This window comes from Raphanus sativus, chromosome 7 (assembly GCF_000801105.2).
Source record: "Raphanus sativus cultivar WK10039 chromosome 7, ASM80110v3, whole genome shotgun sequence".
Classification (NCBI taxonomy): domain Eukaryota; kingdom Viridiplantae; phylum Streptophyta; class Magnoliopsida; order Brassicales; family Brassicaceae; genus Raphanus; species Raphanus sativus.
Genome location: NC_079517.1, coordinates 25,056,502 through 25,063,955, shown reverse-complemented (window position 1 = coordinate 25,063,955; position 7,454 = coordinate 25,056,502). Strand labels below are relative to the sequence as shown.

General features: G+C 35.2%; 1 pseudogene; it reads left to right on the top strand.

Annotated features, from left to right (window-relative positions):
- The first annotated feature begins 5,273 nt into the window (after window positions 1-5,273).
- Window positions 5,274-6,760, top strand: LOC108850572 (uncharacterized; annotated as a pseudogene).
- Window positions 6,761-7,454: the final 694 nt, after the last annotated feature.

Genomic DNA, 7,454 nt, shown 5'->3' with positions numbered 1-7,454 from the left:
TTTAAAACACTAATATTTATTGGATTTACCAATCTGAAAATTATACCAATTTTTTTTTTTGTTCGTATATTCTTACACAGAAAGAATTCACACAATTGGTGTGGCAGTAGATAGTTTCATCAGGAGATGTGGCTAAAGAAAATACACAACAGATTGTGGTTGTAGAGCAGAGCATCTAATGAAATCTCTTTTGAAGCATAAGAATGGTTTAGACCGTGCATGATCCTCTCTAAGATTTTTGTGGATAATGCTAAGGTTCTAAAAGCAACAGATGAGTTCATTTGACACCAACCAGTAGTTATGAATGTCTATTATCGGGGTTCGAAATTTGTTGTTTTTATCAAAGGTAATGAGTTGTGTAGTTAGTGACTTCAGGTGCATGGAGAAGCTGTTGGTTCGATGATGGGATGTCATTTAGAAGTTCTGTTTCAGACCGTTACGAAGAGCAAGACAATATAAGAAATACTTAGGGTACTCTTATGTTTCAGTGGAGCATTGGCTCTTGGTTTGCATACATCTCACCGAAAAAGACTCAAGCTTTTCCAAACAAAAAAGATCTCAAGGAATCGAGCCATCAAATGGAAGACGTCGAGCCTCCTCCCGCACTTGTTCACCATCGTTAGACCAAACCTATGCGGTAAGAGCAACCCTCTAATGTCTCTGTGGTATTGTTTACTTGGAAATGATGATAACGATGATGAGTTGTGTATATGGTTTATTCGAGTGGTTGAGTGTTAATACACTTTGATTATTGTTAGTTTCTTTGATGGTTGTAGCCTTATAGGTTCTTAAGATTATAATGCACATTGATACCAAAACAATAGGGTTTATGATGATTTTCTATATGAATGCATTTTCTTAATACTTTGAGAACTGAAATTGGTTTTAACGTATTTTAGCCTTTCAAAGAAAATGTTTGAGGTGGTGCTCTAGAATTCAAAACTGTTCTCACAAGCAAAATCATTTAGGGAATTCACTAAAACGGTGAAATGTGTGGTCAAAGATGCTAATCTCCCAGAGATTAAGGTTCTTAGTGTCCTTTGTGATGGTTTGACGGGGCTTCATTGATCTGGTAAAAAACAGTTCCGACTAAACTCCATTTACTCTGTGTTATTTCAAATACATAAAATAACTTTGCTAATAACATAGTAAAACTGTTGAAGGCACAATATAAATGAGAAGATTTGTGTTATTTAATGAAAGTAAATTACCATAGTTATCCATATTCTGTGATTTGTGATAATGTCATCACGTTATTTATTTCTTGATATTCAACTAGGTGAAAACATGGCCTCCACTTCTGAACACCTTCTGCCGCAGAAAGCTTAAGCTGGTGAACAAAGTCCAAATGCAGTTTTCCAAGAAATAGGAAGGTTGTTCTATGAACATGGGCCAACATTTGTGCTGCATTTTGTTCTGTATTTGTAATTCTTATTTTTTCCGGAGTTTTTGTTTCTGAAGTAAAACCAATAATTTCAGAGTTCTATCCATATGTAAACTATGTTCCTTCTTAGTTGACTATTTTTCTGTTTCAGAATTTCTTATAAATGTTTTAAAGTTTTTAGCTAATGTATTCATGCTAACGCAAAATCTGCCTCATGTATCTTTGATAGTTCTACAAACATAAAAATCTAAGATGACGTATTGTGTATAATTATTAGAAAAAAACAATCACTTCACTTTTTATGTGGAAAATATAGTATTTTGGAGTCAATTAACACAACAGTTAAAAAATATAGCCATTGAACATTTTTGAAAAACAAATCAAAAACTTAGAGGATGAATATCAAAGTGTTTTTGGATCACTAAAATTTCATATCATAATGGTAAAAGTATTAATAATTAACACCTAACAAAGATAAAGAAAATAAAAATATAAAATAACAATTTTTCATTTATTTTTAAATATGATGAATATATAAGTGTTTTGGAACACTAAAATTCTAAACATTTTTATGAAATCATATCACAATAGTAAGAAAATTAATCTTCAACACCCGATCGAATATTTTAGCAAAAAAGTTAATATAGCATCAAATATTTTAGCAAAAAAAAAAACACCCGATCGAGATAAAGAAAATAATACTCCCTCCGTATCACTTTAAGAGGTGTTTAGAGGCAAATTTTTTGTTTCAAAATAGTTGATGTTCTCACTATTCTAGGTAGATATGAATAACTTTTAAATTTTTTGACCAATTAAAAAATACTGAGTTTTTTTCTTACTGGTCGAAGTAGTTTCATTTAATAAGTTTCTATACAACCAAGATAAATTGTATAAAAGTTTGTATTTCCTTAATCCAAGTGCAAAAACATTAAAAACCACTTAAAGTGATAGAAAGGAAGTAAAAAAAAAACTTGATGAATAAAAATGTTTTCAATTTAATGTTCTTTCGGAAAAGAGATGATTTTACTTTCGGTTTTCCTAAAAGAGGGAGTATAACAACAAAGAATAACCCAGTTACACGATCTTATGTTCGCAGCTTTAAAAGAATATATATTATCAACAAAACATTAATAAAGAGGTCTAAAAAAATCTGTAGCTACTTTCCAAACTCAAACTTTGTAGGTTTCTAGAACTAAATTATCAAACGATATCGTATACTTATACTAAATTTTGATAGAAATTATATAACCACATAATCCGCGCGTAGCGCGGACACATACCTAGTATAATATAATGAGAGAGTTTTTGTTCTCTCCTAAGCATGTCCACATCATCAATCTGTGCTTTAATTATGTGGGGCCTGCATATTAAAACAAATCGGTTTTCCACAGTGTTTTAAGTGCTTCGTTGCTCATACATGAAATCGTCAGCCCATTTAATCATCTCATTTTAATCATGAGCCCATTTATAGCTTCCCACATAAAAACATAAATAGGCCTGGTAAAACGTTTATGCTTCGTCTTCGTTTGAAACATAACCTCTCTCCACTTTGTCGTATCACCTTCACCAGACAACGCTATTTTTTTGGCTGTGATTAGGTTCACCTCCACATTCCCTCCCCCGTTTCTCTCTAAACTTCTCCGACAAATATCCATGGAAATCTTCAGCTCCCCATCTCTACTCATTTCATTGATATCTCAAGCTTTGACGATTAGATTCACCACCTTTGACGTCTCCACGCTCTTGCAAATACAAAATTATAACTCCCTGGTAGAGTTCTTATTTCTCTTTGAATTTCTAAATTCACCAATCCAATTGAATCGTAAAATACTTTTCACACTCTCAAATACTGTTGACCAAATATGTTTCATGTAAGGCTTTGACCTCAAACACGTGGCAGCAACGAATTGTCTTGTCATCCGTTTTCTCACTGAGCTGTAAGTTCATACTCAACATTTCAAAGTTTCCATGCTTATCACCATTTATTATTTCTTTGCCTTTAACTTATATTTTCTCCAATTACAGTTTGGTTGTCCCGGTGTATTTGTCTTTGTGGGACGGCGCAGCCACAAATATTTGGAAGCATCTGTGCTCAGGCTGTACTACTATCCACTCTTTCATGGTGGTCATCAAGGTGAATTCTAAAATTTTCGGAAGTATTGGTGCGACAGAAGAGCTGTGTTTAAAAAGGCGAGCACCTTTTGCGCCATGGCGCAAATCACACTCAGGCGACAGTCCCATCATCATGCACCTCCAAGGCATGGGTAGGTTCCGTAAGGTGTGCGCCATGGAGCGCCTTAGGCAGAAAGAGAGGGTATGAAAGGCGATGCAAAGGCGCACCATGGAGACTATACGTAAACCGGAGTGAAACAGGTATGAAACCAAACCTTAATTAATAACCAAACCTTAGACGTCTAAAATATCGAAGAGTCGGAATCTTAAACGTTTAAATAACTACGAAAATCCTAGCTTCTTCTTTATAGAAAGACAAGTTACATAACTTAACAAAAACATAGATCTCAAGTTTTTTTTTTTGCTTAAGGTTAGTACTCTTTACTCTTTCTAATCTCGTATGTGCTTCTTCTCTTTACCAGCTTTTTAATTGAGTGTGCTCATGTATGATCAGTCTGGTTTTTTTCTCATGCTCTTTACGTGTATATTATAACCAAAGGTCAATACTATTGTCAATACTCAAATAGTTATTTACTTTGTTATTTTTTTCCTTTGATCACAGTTTAATGTCTGAGGCTACACGTCCTGGAAGTGATCCAGGAAGAAAATATGGAAACATGTTGAATAATAGTTCCAACTCTTGGAAGCGTATCTTCAGTCTGAACGACTTTCATGGTGTAGTTTCACGTCTCAAGCATTAGTTGAGAGGGGATCATAGGAATGCCAGAGCTTGTAAAGTATGTCCATCCCACGTGATAGAGGAGTTAATCAAACACAAGAGGATGAAGGATGACGAGATAACGACTCGTAACATGGTTCTCCTAGTAGAAGAAGGTCTTGACGAGTATGATGAAGGGTGTGAGAAGAAAAGTCAGCCACGAGGCCCGCGATGGTATGTCCCTGCTAAGAAGAGGAGAGTTAGAGGTCCATTGGACATGTTTATGACTACTCCTCCTGCTGATATTTTGCAAGGAAGGGAAGATAGAAAGAGTGTTCTTGGAGCTTGTGATAAAGATTTAAGGGAAAATGTATCTGGAGCTATAACTAAGTGGTTTTTGGATTGCTGGTCTTGCGTTCAATGCTGTCAACTATCCTAGTTTTGATGATATGATTCACTTGATTGGGAAATATGGATTAGGATGAAAACCACCAAGCATGTATGAATTAAGAATTCCACTGCTTACTAAAAAAGTGGAGAACACTCTTGTCCAAATTGAGGAGAACAAGGAGTGTGCTAGTAAGAGATGTTCGCTTATGTCCGATGGTTGGCGTGATTCAATGGCTAAGAAAGACATAGTCAACTTACTTGTTAACTCCCCTAAAGGTTTTGTTTTCATGAAGTCGAAAGATGTTTTTGAAGTGGTGAAAGATGCGACGTTATTGTTTAAGTTGCTGGATGATATGGTCGAGGAGATTGGAGAAGCTTATGTACTTCAAGTTATCACTGACAATGCAAAGAATTACATAAAAGCTGGTACGTATGATATGAACCAATATATTATTTTCAACGTTTATATTTCTTTGTTTTAACATTTTAAATTTAAATTCAGGAAAATTGCTTGAAGCAAAAAGACCTCAACTCTTCTAGACTCCATTTGATGCACATTGCACTGATCTAATGTTGGAGGACATTGGAGAAATCCCAGCATTGAAGAATGCCATGAAAAAATACATGTTCATGAATGGATATATTTACAGTCATGTCCCTCTTGTGAATATGATGAGGAAATTCACAAAGCAAAGGAATATGCAAAGACCGGCTATAACAAGGTTTGCTACTTCTTGTATAACCATGACCCAGTTTCTCAAACAGCAGAAGCCTTTAAGGGATATGGTCAATTCTGCTGAATGGAGTGAGTCTAAATGGCCTAAAGAAGCTGGAGCAAGAAAAGCCAGGCAATATCTTATGCAAGCGAGCTATTGGAAGAATATTCGACATGCTTTGAAGCTGACAACTCCTCTTGTCAAAGTACTTAGGATGGTTGATGGAGAGAAAAAATCTGTGATGGGTTACATTTATGCAGACATGGACAGAGCAAAAGAGACATCGCAAGGGATTTCAACTATAATAAAGAGAAGTATGGAAAAACCTTTGAAATCATTGAGAAAAGGTGGGAGTGTCAGTTTCACAATCCTTTGCATTCTGCTGGGTATTTCCTAAACCCATCCATCCATTACAAATATCACGATGATGTACGTTGCGAATAAGTGGAAGGGGGCTTGTACAATTGCATTACTAGGTTGGTCTTTTAAATTGTGTTTTTTTTTTGCATTTATAGGTTGGTACATAATTTTCAGACAATAATTATGTTTATGGTGCTTTAATAGGTTGGTTCCAGATACAGAGACTGAAGACAAGATAATAGCAGAGTTGAACCCGTTTAAGAATGCTACTAGTATCTTTGGCTATGACATGGCTTTTAGGCAAAGAGATATCAAAGCACCATGTATCACAAAATTTGAATCACTTTTAAATTATTGATCTAAATAAGTACCAACAATATTTTTTTTATTTTAATAGCTGAATGGTGGTCGTGTTATGGATCTTCTGTTCCAAATCTCAGAAACTTCGCTGTGAAGATCCTTAGTCCGACTTTTAGTGCTACTGGTTGTGAAAGAAATTGGAATGTTTTCCAACTTGTAAGTTTTTTTAATAACCTTTTTTAAGGTGATTTTATTTCATGTATAATTTTTAAACTCGATTTGTAACAGATTAATACGAAGACGAGAAATCGACTAGCACAACATCGGCTGAACAACATGGTTTTTGTGAAGTACAACCGAGATCTAAAACGCAGAAGGACGAGAAGTGACAGTGTCCGAACATATCCTATTCTTTTGGATGAAATTGATGAAAGTAATGAGTGGTTAATTGGAAGAACGGATGGAGATTCATCTTATAATGATGATTTGGTGTGGGAAGATGATGATTTGCCATGGAATGTTGTGAGCCAAGCTATGGGTGCTGAAAAACCCAACTATTCGAATAAAGGAGCAAAAGGTACATGTTCATCTATAACAGATAAATGAAAAGGTATTGCTAGCTCAAATCAGAAGAAACACAATGGACCATCTCCAACTGTTATGACATTGGTTGATGAGGAGGACGAGTTGGAAGATTTAGATGAAGATTACCTTGGGTATGAGGATGTTGACTTTGATGATGAAGATGAGAATGATGGCTTTTCCGAAGATGATTTTTAAGTATTGTTTTTAAGATATTTATTTGGTTTTCACATTTGAAACTTTGTTTTCGTGTTTTGGTTTTGAATCATTTTGTTTTGAGTTTTCATTCAAGACTCTGAATTCTATTGAAAGTTTAACTTCTTCAGATAATAAAGCTTGCATTGAAATTATGTGAAATGTATGTGAATCAATCATTCTTTGCGTAATGTGTTATCTTCTTCAATACAAGGTACAATCCAACTAATAGCTTCTCCACGTGGCCTGCAAGCCTTGTTGTTGTTGTTGAATGAATTTGAAACAAGAGAAGCTGTTAGAAGAGAAGGGAACAAGTTCCTTGAACAGCTTCCCACTTTGATCATCAAGGCGCGCTATTTTAAACACTGAAGAAGCGGTCTTCCCACGTGTGAGACCATGCGAGGGATACAGAAGAAAGTATTTGTCTCAATTGGATATCTTCACACGTACCTCTCCAAGTCGAATAAATAAGTTACTATAACTCTGTCATCCTATATTGTGAATATTATATGACTTTAGAATTATCTCCTATGTAAGGCTAAAATCGTCGATCTCCTCCAGCTAAATGGTTGGTCGATTGAAGAGGTCTTCAGTCGCTTGAACCGGTTGCAGCAGGAGATTGGACAGATCCAGGACATCACTATGGTGCAGTAGATGTGTTTCACCAAACGTCATTGGAGTCATCAGTTACAGAATA